The following is an 18,533-nucleotide window of genomic DNA, read 5'->3' on the forward strand; positions in this document are numbered from 1 at the left end:
AAAATATGTACAACAACCAAGTGGGAATAATAAGAGTGGACGATCAAGAACGAAGTGCTCGTATTAAGAAGGGTGTAAGACAAGGCTGTAGCCTCTCGCCCCTACTCTTCAATCTGCACATCGAGGAGGCAATGATGGAAATTGCTGTCCTGACATTGCTTTCCTGAGTGAAAGTGAAGAAGAATTAAATGATCTGCTGAACGGAATGAACAGTCTAATGAGTACACAGTATGGTTTGAGAGTAAATCGGAGAAAGACGAAGGTAATGAGAAGTAGTAGAAATGAGAACAGCGAGAAACTTAACATCAGGATTGATGGTCTCGAAGTCAGTGAAGTTAAGGAATTCTGCTACCTTGGCAGTAATATAACAAATGACGGACGGAGCAAGGAGGACATCAAAAGCAGACTCGCTATGGCAAAAAAGGCATTTCTGGCCAAGAGAAGTCCACTAATATCAAATACCGGCCTTAATTTGAGGAAGAAATTTCTGAGGATGTACGTCTGGAGTGCAGCATTGTATGGTAGTGAAACATGGACTGTGGGAAAACCGGAACAGAAGAGAATCGAAGCATTTGAGATGTGGTGCTATAGACGAATGTCGAAAATTAGGTGGACTGATAAGGTAAGGAATGAGGAGGTTCTACGCAGAATCGGAGAGGAAAGGAATATGTGGAAAACACTGATAAGGAGAAGGGACAGGATGATAGAACATCTGCTAAGACATGAGGGAATGACTTCCATGGTACTAGAGGGAGCTGTAGAGGGCAAAAACTGTAGAGGGAGACAGAGGTTGGAATACGTCAAGAAAAAAAAAAAAAAAAAAAAAAAAATCTGCTCCTGGGTACGCCTTACAATCCAGAATGTGATTCAGGAATCTCTTTCTGACCATGATGTAATCTAACCAAAATCTTCCTGTACCATCCGACCTTTTCCAAGTGTACCTCCTCCTCTCGTGATCCTTGAATAGAATAATGGCTATTACGAGCTGAAATTTGTTACAGAACTCAATTAGGCTTTCTCCTCTCTCATTTCTTGTTCTAAGCTCATAACCTCCTGTAGCTTTTTCTTCTACTCCGTTCCCTACAACTGCATTGGAGTCCCCCATGACTATCAGATTTTCATCTCCTTTTACGTATTGTATTACCCTTTCAATATCCTCATACACTTTCTCTATCTCTTCATCTTCAGCTCGCAACATCGGCATGTATATCTGAACTATCGTTATCGGAGTTGGTTTGCTGCCTATCCTGATAGGAAGGCTATGACTCAACTGTTCACAGTAACACACTCCCTGGCCAATCGTCCTACTCATAACGATTCCTACTCCCGTTATACCATTTGCTGCTGCTGTTGATATTACCATGTACTCATCTCACAAGAAATCTTTGTTTTCTTTCCATTTGACTTCACTGAATCTTACTGCATCTAGATTGAGCCTCTGCATTTCCCGTTTCAGATTTTCTAGCTTCCCTATCATATTCAAGCTTCTGACACTCCACGCCCCGAGTCGCAAAACGTTATCCTTCCGTTTAGTCAATCTTTTTCTCATAGTCATCTCCCCCTTGGCAGTCCCCTCCCGGAGATCCGAATGTGAGACTATTCTGAGATCTTTTGCCAATGGTCAGATCATCATGACACTTTTTCAATCACAGGCCACATGTCCTGTGGATACATGTTATATGTCTTTAATGCAATGGTTTCCAATGCCTTCTGCATCATGTCGTTGATCATTGCTGATTCTGCCATCTTTAGGGGCATTTTCGCACCCAAAGGGCAAGAGAGTGCCCTGAACGTCCTCCCTCTTTGACAAGTCCGTTGGCAGACGTAGGGTAAATTCTTATGCCGGAAGTCTTCGGCAGCCAATGCTGATTATTAATCAAAATTTAAAAGGTGGCGGGTTTTGAACTCAGGGTCGAGGACGTTTTGGTGATGAATCAACGACGCTACGCCCCAGACTACAGGGTTTCACTATTTCATACACCTTTTCGATTTCTGTCAAGTCTGGTGATCTGGCGCGCGGGGGGAAAATACTGACACCCTGTGACACCAAGAATGCACGTGTCCGTGCAGCAACATGTGTATTGTGCCTCCTGGTGCACTCCGAAAGCCGCCAGGCTCTGACACTGGAGGGCAGCAGAACCAGTCATGATGGTGCACGTGCAGAGCGGCGATGCACCGTTCTCGTTGTTATGAGTTCTACCCCCAGAGGGTGGCATCACATGCAAACGACTTGGCAGTCTTCAATACCACTAGCAGCCGTGTCCCAGCAAAGGCCGCACGCCACAACGTAAGCTACTGTGGTCAGAATTCTGGAGTGCTAACGACACAATCCAGTAGCCATCAGCACGTCGCCGCCACACGCCACCCTCACCACGAGCTGCAAGGCGGAGTGGCCATCTTCTTCGCTGGGACGCTATCCATGCTGGGATCCGACTGGCCACGGGTGCTTATCGGACCAGTCCCGTACCCAGCCTCTGTGCTGAGTCTGGCGAACCGCCACTTACCATCCGCCGACAGCTCCTGCTGGTGCGCCAGGCTTGTAAGTTTCTTGCAGCTCCCAGATCGCCTGCTCACCATCTTGTTGCCCATCCACCTCTGGACCGCCTTTTTTCCCGCCGTCTCCGGGCTACGTTGCCGTTTGGGATCCGTGTGCAACGTGTACTAGAGTCCCTCGGTGTGGAGTCTGTACAACCCCAAATCCAAGGTTTTAACCGCCTGCCACCCTGGTTACTGAAGAGGCCCGGAGTGATTTTAGATTTATTGCAGTACAAGAGAGATTGCACTCCTGCCACCGTTTTTAATGCAGCATTTTCTGCCATTTTATCTGAGCACCACGACTATGTAGCTGTTTTTACAGATGGGTCTAAACAAGGGGATTCTGTTGGTTGCTCAGTTGTTTTTCCATATCGTGTCCTGAAGGTCCGACTGCCTCAGACTTTTACTGTCTTTGATGCAGAATTGTTTGCGATCTTGCGGGCACTGGAGCACATGAGACATTTTTCCTCTCCTAAATTTCTTGTCTGTTCCGATTCACGCAGTGCCCTTCACTCATTGCAACGTTTGTATCCGGCAGACAAAATTGTCCAGACCATCCAGGATGCCCTCCTCCGACTACAGCGACTGGGGAAGGTTGTAGCTTTCTGCGGGGTTCCGGGGCATGTCGGCATTGCTGGGAATGAAAGGGCAGATCTCGCAGCCAAGGAGGCGTGTCTCGCCCCACAAGTATCTCAGTGTGCTATCCCCTTGCACGCACTCACCTCGCTGTTGAGCTCACGGGTCATGCGTCGGTGGGAGGATGAGTGGCTGGAAGTGACTGACAATAAGCTCCGTATAGTCAAGCCCACAACGCGTGTGTGGTGTACTTCCTTTCAGCCCCGCCGACGGGACGAGGTTCTCCTCACTCGGCTTCGAATAGGCCACAGCCCTATGACGCATGGCTTCCTGCTCCGGCGAGAAGACCCTCCAATGTATGGTGCTTGCGGCGTCCAGGTCACTGTGCGCCACGTTTTATAGGATTGCGTTTTATTTTCTGACCAGCGGGTCGCGGCTGACTTGCCAGCGGACCTGCCATCTCTTTTAGGCAACACTCGGACGAATGTGGTTAAAGTTTTAAAGTTCTGTGCCCTGTCAAATGTTTTTACAAAGATTTTATGGAGAGGATTTTAATTTGCTCACTGTGTGACAAGCTCGCCCATATTTTATGTAAGTGGCCAGCCAATAACAATTTCCTGTGATATTCTTGTTGCTATGTGTCCCCTTTCCTTAGGTTTTACTTTCTTATGTAGCATTTTCCTTCTTTTCCTGCTTTTTTTGAGTGTGTGCTTTAGTTTTCTTAGGTCTGTGCACATTCGTTCCTTTTAATGTGTGTCAGGGCGCTGATGACCTCGATGTTGAGCGCCCATAAGCCCCAACACACCACCACCACCACCACATTATGGTCGAATGTATTCTAATAATATTTTCTTTTTTTTCACATCTCCACGATCAGACTCTGAATAGAAGTGATACTACACCTTCAGACCACTCCAGTACACTTGTACGGAGCATATAAAATTGTATAGAGCATAGCTAGATATGTAAAAATCATGCAATGAATTTTTAATTAATAGAATCTGTTACATTGTACTGGATTGTGATTGTTCAGCAGAAACGAATTTAACGTCAGATGTTCCTCGAGATAGCGTAATGTCCTGAATATACGTAAATGATTTATCAGATTGGGTTGGCAGCTGTGTTGATGATGTTGTCATGTACAGGAAGATATAATCTGTAAAATTAATAGTAGGGGCGGGAAACGCAAGACCTAGATTTGTAGTAAGAGTTCCAGGACAGTGCAGTGTGAGCCGTGCGTGGCTCGTGTTGTGCCATATATTACTTAACATCCTGTTTTTACTACCTTGTTATGTTAGTTTCAATTACTGGTCTCACTGAGATGCTGCTTCGCCTGCCCGTGAGAGGCAGCAGCAACGCTTATCGATATAAGCCCTGCCGCATTATCTTTGCTGTACTGCTGTTACTTCCCGGTCGTCGTGTGTTGTGAATTACTTCGGACCTGGCAGTGTTTGAGTTGGCACGCGGCACACGTTCAGTCGGGGCGCGGCAACAGTGAGGTCCAGACCGCCATGACTCGCCTGGCGGTTGCCGACACACATGATTTGAGTGGGGACGACTTTGGTTGGTCGTTGGTCGGTCGTTTTGTCGGACGACGTGTATTTGGCCGGCGATCGGTTATGGGTTGGCTGTGTGTGCCGACGCGTGATTCGTCCTTGTTATTGTGCAGTCACTGCCGTTAGCACTGTCTAGTTCTTCATGCAAGTGTTCGTGAAACTGTGTGTAGTTTATGTGATTTCGACCGACAAGTTATTTTAAATGTTCTCGGCTTACTGGCTCTCAGTCGGTCGGTTGGCGTGGAGCAGCGAGGAATTCTCGGCAGGGCGTAGTTTGGACGGATCTGCTGGCGGTCTCTACGCGGTGTCGGAGTGTGTGGCACTGTTCCCATAGCTACGAGGTCCGTGGCTCACCGACCCTGGACACGAAAGTTGAGTTTTGATTTAACCTACCAGCAAGTCAAGACTGTTCACATTGTGTCGTTTGGAGTTCGTTGTCGGCTGTTGGGATATTCCCGCGAGCAACAACGTTGTTTTCAAGTTGGAAAATTCTAGCCACCCTCTGGTGGAGTTACACTGTATTTTTTTATTTGAACTGAAGTGCACCAACGGAATCTTCTGCCTTGTGGCCGTTAACATTCCGATTACCTGACCTGGCCGGTGACGTAAATTTCAGGCAGTGTAGTTTCCTCATCGTGTTGTTGCCGTCCAGCATGGTTTGTAGTTTGACAGCTCTATCTATGGCTGGTTGTGGGCGCCAGTATCTTCTACGTTGTTCCATTGAACTCTCTGTTGTGTCCTGGTCGGGTGAAGTGGAAGTTATCTTGTCGGTGGGTCTGTTAACTGTCGGATCTTGAATGGTTGGCCCGACTGCCTGTCTCACCTAAGCGAGCGCTAGTGTTTGAATTACAGGCCGACCCTCGAATATCTGAGTGCCCTTGGGTGTACTGCCCTATTTTTTTTAAATTTGTTGTTGTACTTGTATGGCTTCTAGCTGATTTTTTTTTTAATTCGACTTGTTTAGCTCTTAAGGCCTTCAGCCTAGTTTAAAATACTGTTTCACATAAGCACTTTGGCGTTTTAAAATTTTTTATGTTGTTGAGTTTTTTTAAAGTCTTTGCCCTTCAGCCGATTTTGAGTTTGAGTTCTTTTTCTCTTAAGGCCTTCAGCCTAAATTGAAGAACTGTCTTACATAAGGCCTTTTGTACAGAAAAAATTAATACTATGAAGTTTTAAGTATTAGGCCTTCAGCTGATTTGAATTTAATTTGTTTACTTCAGCCTAACTAAAGAACTGTTTTAAGATTAAATTTCTGATTATACTTGCGTTTTAATTTATTGGCCTTCAGCCGTTTTTAAATTAAAGTGGCTTTCAGCTAGTAATTAAGTACCTAGGATTAAAGCTGTGTGTTTAAAAAAAGTGGGATCCAGTAATGTTTGATCGAATAATAAAGTTGTATGTTCGAGTGTAACTCACAGCCCTTATTTTGGCGCCTTTCCATAATTTATACTATCTGTCCTGTCCTGCGGGATTAGCAGAGCGCCTCACAGTGCATCCGCAAACGAAATAGTATACAACACGCTAATGCGATTAATTTGTGAGTACTGCGCAAACTTTTATGTTCATCAAGTAGACGAGAACGCAGACATCGAACGAATTCAGAGATGTACTGCTAGGATTGTACTAGGTCAGTAAAGTCGATACGAATATATGGCGGGTACACTCAGATAGCTGAAACTGGAATATATGGGAGAAACCCGACTTTGTTCTCAATAAAGAGCTGCATAAATTTAGAAGAACGGTACTGAAGGAAGATTTTGCGACATTTCGCTGCCACCATCATATATCTGGCATTTAGAAACCATGAGAATAAGGTAAGACAGATAAGGGCGCGTACAGACGGAAACAGGCAGTGACTTTTCCCTCGCTCAGTACGGAAGTGGAATAAGAAAGAAAATCGCCAACATTTTACAGAGCACTCTCCAACACGCGCAGTACAGCGGTTTGCTGGAGTATGAAAGCATAGTGTGCACAATATGCAGACAACACTGGTGTTTTTTGGGCGGTGTAGAACTGGTAGCAGTTGGTCATATGACTCTTGCAACCCGCCATGTACCGTAATCAAATTCTGTTAAATCGATAAACCCATCTAATGTAACAAAAATTCTCAGCTGAAAATGAGAGTATGAGTATGATTAAAGTTAACGTATCTGACTATAATGGGCAGTCAAATAAAAACTCAACACCCGCCACGGCGATATCATGGAAAGGTTTCATTCAAAAGTAATCACCAGACAGGTTCAGACATTTATCCCCCTGGGAGACGCGACGATCAGTTCATGCATTGTAGAATGTGGTTCACAGCTGACAAATCCACAACTGCACCCAATCTTGCACCCCCTCGTCCAACTGAAACCGACGCCAACGTACGTCGTTTTTCAGGTCGCCAAAGATGTGAAAATCATACGGTGAAATATCCAGGCTGTATCCAATTGGCAATGTGGGGTGCGTGTTATCTGGCCATAGAGTTCCTTCATTGTGGAACCACAATCAATGCGCAGCACTATGGTGACAGTCCCCAGAAACTGGGATGCGCCATAAATTCAAAACGCCCAGTAATGGTGTTGCATGGAATCACCTTGTTGCACGATAACGTCAGCCCCCACACTGGCAGTCAGACGAAGGTTACACTTCAGTGATTTGGTTGGAAAACACTGCAACATCCTTCGTATAGCCTGGATCTTTCACTGTGTGATTTTCATATCTTTGGCGACCTGAATATGCGGTGTTGGTTTCAGTCGAAGTGCAAGAGTAGTTGTGGTCATGGGCCCGTCTGCGACCGACCGCATTATACGAAACAGGAATAGATCATCTCGTTTCCCAGTGGGTTGGATGTCTTAACATTTGTGGTGATTATTTTTGAATGGAACCGCTTCATGGTCCTAACGTGGCGGGTGTTGGGTTTTCATTTGACTCTCCCTCAACCTAAAATTCCACATTAATTTCTTGTTCGGGAGGATTCTTAAAATGAGTATTTGGGAATCTTATTGAATACAGTTAAGCAGAAGCTAGCAGGACATGCGAGAGAGATTCAGTGTCGGGTCATTAGTGGGCCGCAGACCTTTTCAAAAGAAACTCGTCGGCATGTCGAGGGAGGATGAAAAGCCACGTAGAAGCGCTGGGTCCGGTATACTACGTGTGGTCTGAACTCCACCAGACAGGGACCGCCTGTGTTTTTGTCCTAAACGGTGGAAAACTGTTAATGAAGGACTGTTTTTAGTTTCGCCTGGGCACCAGCGCCAGGGAGGAACGTCACGAGCCACAAGCGCCAGGGCGTGCCGTATCGTAACACACAGTGCCGTGCAGGAAGCCCGTACCCTGGGAATTTTTGGGTACAGGATGGTTCAGAAATGTGAGGTGGAGTGAGATGAAACCATCCGGTTCCTTTGCACTTCAGAGTGTGGCACCTGCAGCCATCAGGCTGTCTTAAAGTTGACTGAATAATTGTTGACACTGCTAGGAAACAGTAAGAGCAGCTGTTATTGGTTAATATGAATAAATTCTGTAGTGAGTGAATGGAATTTGTTTGTGCGTACGTGAAGAAAGCCTTACTGGCTGAAATAAGAAATAGGACAGATACTGGGAGTCAGAGGTTACCCGTTTCTGAGGTCCAGTATTAAAAATCCTGTTTAATTATATTAAAATTGAGTATGGAAGGGAGACTGTTGCATTGTTTAGACGTATCTGATTGGTTGCCACTCGGAAGGATCACTGTCACAGGTGGTCAAAATCATGCACTATGCTCACACTCAAAAAGTAAGAGTAAAAATTCAGCTTCTTGCTAAGAGCGCTCTACAGAACGACTTCCAGCCGAGATTCGACGGGCGATGCTTCAGCTGAAAGAGCGACTTTCATTCTGGGTTCTGAGGTACAGCAACCTTTGGTGCAGGCCAGATTTTTGCAGCCACCACAGCAGCCAGTCGTGGCCACTGGTAAGACTGACGTTAGACTTCCATATTTTTAATTGAAATCGCGCTCAATGTGCACTATCAAGATAGTAGGTGCCTGTGTGACTCTTTCTGCGGCCTCCCAAGCCGCACTTTCTGCTACAGCGAAGCCATTGTCCATGGGTTTGCCACTCCTCCAGCGGCATGGTACCTCCTGACCCAGTCCAAAGGCCGCCACACTCCTGCCTGGAGGGCAGCGTAATAAGATCCGGGCACTACAACCATCCACTTTACATGCCGGTGCGGGGTGCACGGAGCAATGCGGCTTTCACGCTGGGACGAATTCCACCGCCAGAGGGTGGCATCCTACTGGAGGAAACCTGGCATTCTTCAGCGCCACTTACTTTTTGTTAACATTTCGCATTCACTTTGAGACTTCAGCGAACTCAGTTGTTTCCCAAGATGTTGTATTGACTCTAATGTATGCACCTCGGGCTGATTATATCCTTTCCAAGATGATAGTTTAATTCCATTGAAACCTGTGTTAATACTTAATGGATATGACGGTTTCGTCTGTTTAATTTTAAGTCCACGGGGACTTGTGATAAATAGTGTTTTATAATGACAATTTTTTCATCTTGTGAGTTACAGCACCCATGTTTCACGTATTCTAGGATCAACCTGTTTTCTAAAGTCCGTTCATTAAGTTATCCATTCCACGACAAATGTAATTTTTACATGGTCCTATGGAGAGCGATCTACCTACCAGTAAAGTTACTGCTTAGTCCGCTCAGCCGTAACCTCACGCTATCCGCCACTGACGTAAGTCTTGGCTGTTGAAGTGTTGTGCATGTGCCATTCGCTTGTATGGAATGAGCACAGTGATCTGGGTCGATCTGTAGGCGCGACAAAACGGCAGAAAAAGAGCTACCGTACTGAGAGAAGCACATGGCCACAGTGTGTATGAAGTTATCCGATTTGTTGGAATCAATACGATATCCAGAGTGTCTACAAAGGACGACGAACTACTCGCTGCTTTGTAATGTGCTGTAACAACAACAGTCAAAAAAATGCTAAACAACAGGGACAGGACGCTAGTGTCACGCTTTCTCATGGACAATAGCTTTCAAACCTGTGATAGTTTTGGAGGTTTTTTCGTACTGTGACACGTGCCCGCCCATACAAATTAATGTGAACATCAACCAGGATGTTTATTCCAACATTTTAGGTGACCAAATGTTGTCCTTTCTTCCACACATTCATGACTACCGAGATGACAACGGTCGTGTTCACATATACATTCCTCGTTTGACAAGACTCAGGCCAGCAGTCACACCCAGACTGGTCCACTAAATCTCTCGATCTGAATTCCATAATAAATGTCTAGTACTGTTTGGAACAGCTCTTGAATCGCAGTAGTGAACATTCCTGCAATTTGATAGCTCTATGTGACCTAAAGCCTAATGAAACGATAATTAAATGAAGACCCTAAGCTGTCGACAGGCGTTGATATACACCAACGGGGAAGTTGAAAATGTGAGCCCCGACCGGGACTCGAACCCGGGATTTCCTGCTTACATGGCAGACGCCACAGAAGAAGAACAGATACCATCTTCATATAGTGAAGGCTAACCGGCCGGTGACCTTCTTCTGTGCTGGATGCACACGCATTGCCCTAACTCTTACGGGACTCGGTAAGATTGTCTGCCGCGAGTAATGAGTGTAATGGGCAGGTGCACTACGAATGTAGTGTGTGGACATTAAGTTCGGAATGTGGGTCTCATGGGGAGCGTGCAACGGATAAATCCCTGCAGTCCCACTATCCCCTGTGCCCTCGGTGGCTCAGATGGATAGAGCGTCTGCAGTGTAAGCAGGAGATACGGGGTTCGAGTCCCGGTTGGGACACACATTTTCTACTGTCCCCGTCGATGTAAATCAGCGCCTCTCGCAAGCTTAGGGTCTTGATTTAATTATCATTTTATTCTAAGAGATCTGCATGGTCGCCGATGGTATCTATTCTTTCGGACATGTAGAAAGAACAGGTACCATCTTCATAAACACTAATGAGTTGCGAAGCTGGATATAGCACACGCAAACAAACCTGATGACGTTCTCCCGCCAAATTGAGGCCATTATCAAAACTAGAAACGGTTTTACACAGAAATCTTTTGAATGTGAATAATTTTATATCAGTCTTCCTCATATTGTTTTGGCAGTTTATTTTCGCCTTGTTGATGCATTTTATAGACTGATAAAAGTGAGATTATTTATATGTTGCATCAGTGTGTGAGTATGAAGCTGAGGTCGAATTATTAAAGTTTTCATCAGAAATTACAAGACGTCACAACAATAGTTTCAGTTTCTTAACCTGCTTGTAACCACCCAACAACAGAACTCCGTGCTAGGTGTTGGTTTTAGTTCGTCGATGTCAGGATCAGGCTGGACCGTAACACCTTGGTTATGAACGACCCATAGCTTGGTAGGAGATGGCCAACTCGGTACACAAAGCGCTAATACAACGTTATTAACAAACAAGAATTTGTTGGTCCAGTATACGCTGTTGTCTTCATTCATGGCTGCCAGCAGCAGCAGCGGTGGGCAGAAGGGCGCTAGCCATTCTACGGAATGCGCTGACAGCCATAAGTACCATGTCTTCTCGGCCGCTGCTGCCATTAAGGCAATTACTCAGCGCTAAGCAATGTTATGGAATGTTGACAGCAGCTCGGAGCTGTGGGTTATCACACACCTCTCGTTAGCACCGTAGACCGCGCCCCAGTCAGCACTCAATGGCTTTGAACGGAGTATGCGACGTCGGCCTGGGTCACACTGCAGCCTTCGAGAAGAGTAGGATTTGCAGCATCGCAGCTTGTGTACAGGAGGTAGGTGGCTACAGGTGACAGTATTCTCCTCTCCCTATGAATTATTTCTACTGTATTGGTGCTTTGGACACCCAGCTCTTACAGTGCGTAGCAATTAACTCTGCTTCTGGCTACGTTATATGTCACATCAGCAGTCCTTCCTCGTTGGCATTCCGCCCAGCTGTTGCGCGCCAACCTGCTTTGCTCGTATCCAGCTTTACGAAGGGAAGACTTCTAAAATTCTGATCAGCTCGCAAGCTTAATGTTTTGCGGCGCTTCGCACTTTTATATCACAATAGTTTAGTCTCGTAGTTAAACGAGCTAAGAAATAAGTTATCATCTTTATCCTCATAAACAATAGTGTCCAGGATATTTCCTGTATCCAACAGCTTTCACAAGGTCTCAACTTCCTTGGTGTATGTCGTATCTGAAGCTGTCTCATTCGGGACGAAAAGTGAGCGATATCCTCTCCGCCATGAACCACCTGCACAGACATGGACTCTACTTCATTGATGTAACTCGTATTGCAAGGTCTCATTTTTGGGACGAAAACTGAGAAATATCTTCTCCGCTATGAAACACTTGCACAAACATGAAAAGTAGGTTACTCATCGACTGAAAGCAGACATTGAAGGATTTCCAGTGCGTGCAATCCGTGTGGTGCCTGCATTTGAGGGAGGAGATCGAACTCACCTTGGTCACAGTGTCACGCTGAAAGTCTGCCGACTGTTGCACCGCTTCGTTTACCGAGTTACAGATTACTCCCGGAATGCTTCCACAACGCACTTTCCTTTGTATCACAATGTATACCGTAAATGATTCAGACCTGCGAATGGATGGTCGTTGTTTTAGTTCCACATCAACACAACCCACCTTCCAGTGCGTGGCGCTGGGTACTTTGCGTACCGTTGTTACTTTCTTCCTTTCTTTTTCCTTTCGCGAATGGTTCATCAGAAGATCTATTACCAGTGAGCCTCCAGGTGGGCTCGAACCTCTCCAATTTTGTCTTCACAATCCTTTCGTGATATATATGCAGGAAGAAGCAATATGTTTGTTTATTCTTGTCGGAATGTACGCTCTTAGAGCGTTAGCAGTAAACCACACTGCCGGCCGGGGTGGCCGAGCGGTTCTAGGCGCTACAGTCTGGAACCGCGCGACCGCAGGTTCGAAGCCTGCCTCGGGCATGGATGTGTGTGATGTCCTTAGGTTAGTTAGGTTTAAGTAGTTCTAAGTTCTAGGGGACTGATGACCTCAGAAGTTAAGTCCCATAGTGCTCAGAGCCATTTGCACCATTTAGTAAACCACACTCTTGCAGCGTCTGCCACTGTATTATGTTGATCCTTTCCGTCACGCTTCCGTGCTTACCAAATGAACCTGTGACAAAACGCTCTGCTTTTCTTTAGACTTTCTCTATTTCCTCTATTAGTCCTATCTGGTGCGGATACCATACTGACGAGCAGCATGCAAGTACTGGTCGAACGAGTGTTTTGTAAGCTACTTCCTTTGTTGATGGACCACATTTCACAATTACTTTATGTGGTCGTTCCACTCCAAATCGTTCCATACGCATACTCCTAGAGCTTTCATGGAAGTAACTGATCCCGGCGATTGATTTGCAGTCTTCTAATCATAAAGTAATGGGACCCTCTATCTACAAGCAACAGGTCGCTTACGTCGAGAGCCAACTGCCAGTTCCTGCATATGCATGTCTTCTTGTATGTAACAGCATCATCCGCAAAACGCCTCATTTCATCTGAGTGGGAGGGAAAACGGTAGATGTCATGTAGATGTACCTACAAACAAATGATTACAATTTCAGAAATATTTGATGATTTATTCACAAACCATTCACAAACCAATAAGGCCTTACTTTACCTCTAGCCCTTATGTAAACTGTTTTTCGGCTGGGCATAGACTGGTGAAGTTGTTGAATATCCCCCTGGTGGATATTGTGCGAAATTCTGTCCAATTGGCGCGTTATAAAACCAAAACCTCGACTTGGCTGGAGGGCCTTGCCGTTAATGCTCCAAATGTTCTCCACTGGGGAGCGATCCAGCGATCCTGCTGGCCAAGTTATGGTTTGCCAAGCATGAAGAAAAGCAGTAGAAACTCTCACCATGGACGAGCAGGGATTATCTTGATGAAACATAAGCAGACGATGCCTTGTCCTGAACAGCAACTAAACTGAGCGTAGAACAGCATCGACGTATCGCTGTGCAGTGCTGAAAGAAATGGCACCCAACACTTTGTCCAGGTTGTCGGGCGATACGGTGGGCGACAGTCATGTTGGTATCCCACCACTGTCCGGATCGTCTCCAGTCACGCTTTTGGCCTAGAATCTTATTGACTGAAGTAGAACTGTCTTCAATGAAGAGTTCCACTTCAAACTGAGCACCCATGACCAGTAAACACTTGTCTGGAGATCCCAGGACAACCAACGGATACCAGCCTGACTACCGCCCGCCTTAACGGCCCGACAACCAGGGTTGATGGACGGGGGTGTCATTTCTTTACACAGCAAGACCCCGTTGCTTGTTATCTACGGTACCCTTACAGAACATCGGTACGCCGATGGTATTCTCTTCCGGTTATTTTTGTCCTTCATGGCAAGGCAATCTGGGCTTACATTTCAGCAATACAATTCGCAGGGAGAGTTTCCACCGCTTCTCTTTGTGCTTGCAAAGCACTACCTTGGCCAGCAAGGTCACCGGATCTCTCCTCAACTGAGAATGTTTAGAGCATTATGGGCAGAGTCCTCCACCTATATCACGATTTTGACGATCGAAAGAGCCAGCTGGACAGAATGTGGCACAAAATCCCTCAGGAGGACATCCAGAAGCTCTAGCAATCAATGCCAAGCTGATAAACTTCTTCAATAACGGCCAGATGAGGAGCAATGCGTTACTGACATGCTCGATTTGTAAAACAAAAATGGTTCAAATGGCTCTGAGCACTATGGGACTCAACTGCTGTGGTCATAAGTCCCCTAGAACTTAGAACTACTTACACCTAACTAACCTAAGGACAGCACACAACACCCAGCCATCACGAGGCAGAGAAAATCCCTGACCCCGCCGGGAATCGAACCCGGGAACCCGGGCGTGGGAAGCGAGAACGCTACCGCACGACCACGAGATGCGGGCTTTGTAAAACACTTTAATATGTCAAAAATTCTCCTCAGTTGCGAAATGTTACTGGTCTTTACCCAGGTTTCAGCTAGAGTAATCTAGCCTTCTTCAGAAGCATAAGATAAACTAATACATGCCAGTTTATTTTATGCTTCTGAAGAAGGCTAGATTACTCTAGTTGAAACCTGGGTACAGACCAGTAACATTTCCCTACTGACGCGGATTTTTGACATATTAATTTATCACAGTTGCTGACAGGGCTGCAACATGTTAAAAATTCTTAGTTAAACATTGTCTCTTGAATAGATCATCCAATTTTTCTGAAATTGCAGTTGTTTGTTTGTCTATACATGTTTATCATACTACCGCTTTCCTCCTCATTCGAATAATTCCTTCGTGGTGCGTCGTTTTATTTTCATTTTTAATCTTAAAGTGTGTATTGTGATAAGTAATGGAAGTATGACACTGCCTTGGGGTACGCCCGAAGTTAATTTTACGTCTTCGTTGACAATGTGCTCTGTTTGCTACAAACTCTTCATTACAATCACACAGTGGGTCTGATATTCCATGCACTTTGTTCTTTAGGCGACAGTGCGAAACTGCATCCAACGCCTTACGGAAGTCGAGCAATAATTATTACTGGAACTATTATCAACAGAACAGATTTTCTAGAATATCATTCATCTCTTTTCCTAGGTAATATGATGGAACACACAGGGTATTATTACTATTTTACTGCACCTACGCACTGTACCAGACCAAATAATGCCGCCAGAGTGAGTCACATACATGGCATGAAATGCTTGTCGTAAAGTAGCCCATTTAGTTATTCTGGAAACAAAATTTCTACTTCCACCCTTAAGAAAAGTAAAGATAGGGTTGTTTTCAGTTTGTTTGTTTTTTGGAAAGTACATATTTATAGGTTGGTCGAGGAGGAAAATTACTGTTTTTTTCCGAGAAAAGCTGTGAGACATTGGTTACAACATATTCCAGCCAGTCAGAGGGAGACAACTGCACGTTCTGGAAGCAGGATTCACTTATTCCTGGTCGTCGCTAGGAGTCCGGATTCAACTCTACTAAGTGAAGATATATTGCCCGGTGCTCAATTAGTTTCGTGAAAATGTTCTAATTTGCTTTTTGCTGAAGAAATGAATAGTTCGGAAACTGATGAGATCCCTTGTAAACGGCGTTTCCAGAAGTCCTGGGACTGATGATGAAAACTTGTGTCTTTCTTTCGCTGGTCTGAAATTCAGATTAACGCACCGCGGGAACTTCAGCTTATTGTGAACTGCGTAACATTGGTCGATCGTACTAAACTAATGCACATGGTCTGGACTTTAAAATTGTTTGACTGATTAAAAGTCGTGGTCCTCTAGCTAGCAGGTTCTATACATACGCTGGCTACTAGTGGGAGAATACGTTGTGCGAATGAATGGAACAGAACAAACTTTGATCATGTATTTGCTTTTACCTCTCGGTCTTAGTAGCAGCATGGGTATTGCTAAATCGATAATACGTTACAGACATTTTACACAAGTTAGAGTAGCTTCCTTCAGATCTGAAAGAATGAACCCTTTTCTCCGTTATGGTACAGTGATTTGTTTGCACCTTGCTGACACGTGTAGCGCATCTTTCTAAACGACTTTTCCAGACTGAAGCAGATACGTCTCTTCAGAGTAGATGTGCTTCAGAGGAGCTAACTAAGGTATGCAAGTTCTAGAAATTTGTGGACAGCGCACCGCCTCACCATGCTATAGTTTCGTAATCAGTACAGACCTGCAGTGAATTTGTGAACGGACATCAATGACTGACTAATAAGCCCATACGTCTTTTCTGCCCTCCTGCTCAATTTTTATGCACTTATGTGTTTCAACATTAATTTGATCCACCTCACTTCGCATACCTCTCTCATAAACACCATACGTTTATTGCTTGTTCAAAATGGTTCAAATGGCTCTGAGCACTATGGGACTTAACATCTATGGTCATCAGTCCCCTAGAACTTAGAACTACTTAAACCTAACTAACCTAAGGACATCACACAACACCCAGCCATCACGAGGCAGAGAAAATCCCTGACCCCGCCGGGAATCGAACCCGGGAACCCGGGCGTGGGAAGCGAGAACGCTACCGCACGACCACGAGATGCTGGCGTTTATTGCTTGTGTCACGGTCATCTCATTAACCTGATCTTGGCCCACTTGACATTCTGTTGTGGAATAATATCAAAAGTCTTATGTATGAAACAACTGTCGATACAGAAAATTATCTTCTCGCATTTACTCTTGCCACCGGGGACATTGTTCTAATAACATCCGATTTGTTTGAAAAAGTACGATAGAATTTTGTTGCCAGAATGCCACACCTACACAGAATCTGAAGGATACCTCGCTGAACAAGCACTTTGTACTAATTATGCTTATGGATATCCTAAAGAAATTTATTGAAAATATGTGTCTACTTTGATCTTTATCATCGTCAGGAAATACTGGCAAAATTTCAATGTTCCCATGATTCCCCGTATCACTGATTCGCATTTCATGAAGCCAAAAAATTTGTATCGAGCTCTTGGAAACTATCTGCATACAATTTTCTTGAAGCAACCTTCTACATCTCTCAAGTATTTGAAGTAATGCACTGTAAGCCAATAGATGTATCAGCACAACTTCGTTCCTCTACCGATTTCGGTTCACAAAGCCAACATCACTGGAGGGAGAGCTGGACATTGGTGAATTATGCATACATATCAGTACAAAGGCACCTCACCATAAAGTTGTCTCTGTATTAATCGCAGAAGGTTTGCAATCGTCCTCCGTACAGCCCCGATCTTGCGCCCAGTGACTACCATCTGTTCCTGAACTTGAAGAAACACTTGGGCGGTCAGCGTCTTCAAGACGATGACGAAGTCAAAGCAGTGGTGATGCAGTGGTTAACAAGTCAGGTGGCAGACTTCTATGAGGAGGGTATTCAAAAACTGGTACAAAGTTATGACAAGCGCTTCAATATTGACGGAAATTATGTAGAAAAGTAGATTAAGGTTCAGGCTTTCATGTAAAAATAAAATTATTGAGATATCTTAGCACGTCTTTTTTTAATTTCCAAACGGTACTTACTTAAAAAACAAGACTCGTATTTCAGTTGACGAGAAGGCACAAACTGTGCGTTCGTACCAGAGTTTAATTTCATTGTTATGGTGCAAAGACAATTTCGTTGTGTTTATAAGAAAGTAGCGCAAGAAGCCAAGTCCAAGCAAATCAGTTTGTGAGGCTTCACGGGAACTTCACACGCCACGAAGTCCTCAAAAAGCTGTTGCGTCTGCATTTATACAAGGTGCAGATTCTGTAGGCCATTAAACCCGGTGACAAGCAACGGCGATATGGATTTGAATATGAAATGCTTCACCGAATCGACCGGAATCCTGCTTTCTTGTCAAGTGTTTTCTGCTGAGGCTACATTCCGTGTCTCTGGATCTGTAGCAGGCATAACGTTCGCCTCTGGGAGTCACAGTATCCATACTGTGTCAGGAAAAAGTGCGAGATACCCAGAAAGCGAACATTGGTATTGCCTCATGAGCAACAAGGTAAGTGGACCGTTCTTATTTCCCGAGCAGACTGTCACAGGAACGACGTGCCTAGACACGTTGAAGATATTTTCTTTTTCCCCAACTGAAGAAATGCAAGAAGACGTTTCGCTTCAACAAGATGGTGCGCCACCTCACTGATCGTTGGATGTGAGGAAAGTTCTAAATCGAACATTTGCAGAATGCTGGATTCAACGTGATGGACACGTAAATTGGTCTCCACGTTTTCCTGACATCCCACTGTTAGAATTTTTTCCTCTGGGGCTACGGAAAGGGAAGTATGATCGCACTGCAGTGTGGGAGTTTCAAGGCCCCCGTACTCGGATTGTGGAGTTCATCGGTATCATTCTTCGACGCATGTTGCAGCGGACATGAATGGATATTCTTTGGGTCATCGCAGAGGCTCAGTTGTA

This window comes from Schistocerca serialis, chromosome 2, assembly GCF_023864345.2.
Source record: "Schistocerca serialis cubense isolate TAMUIC-IGC-003099 chromosome 2, iqSchSeri2.2, whole genome shotgun sequence".
Classification (NCBI taxonomy): domain Eukaryota; kingdom Metazoa; phylum Arthropoda; class Insecta; order Orthoptera; family Acrididae; genus Schistocerca; species Schistocerca serialis.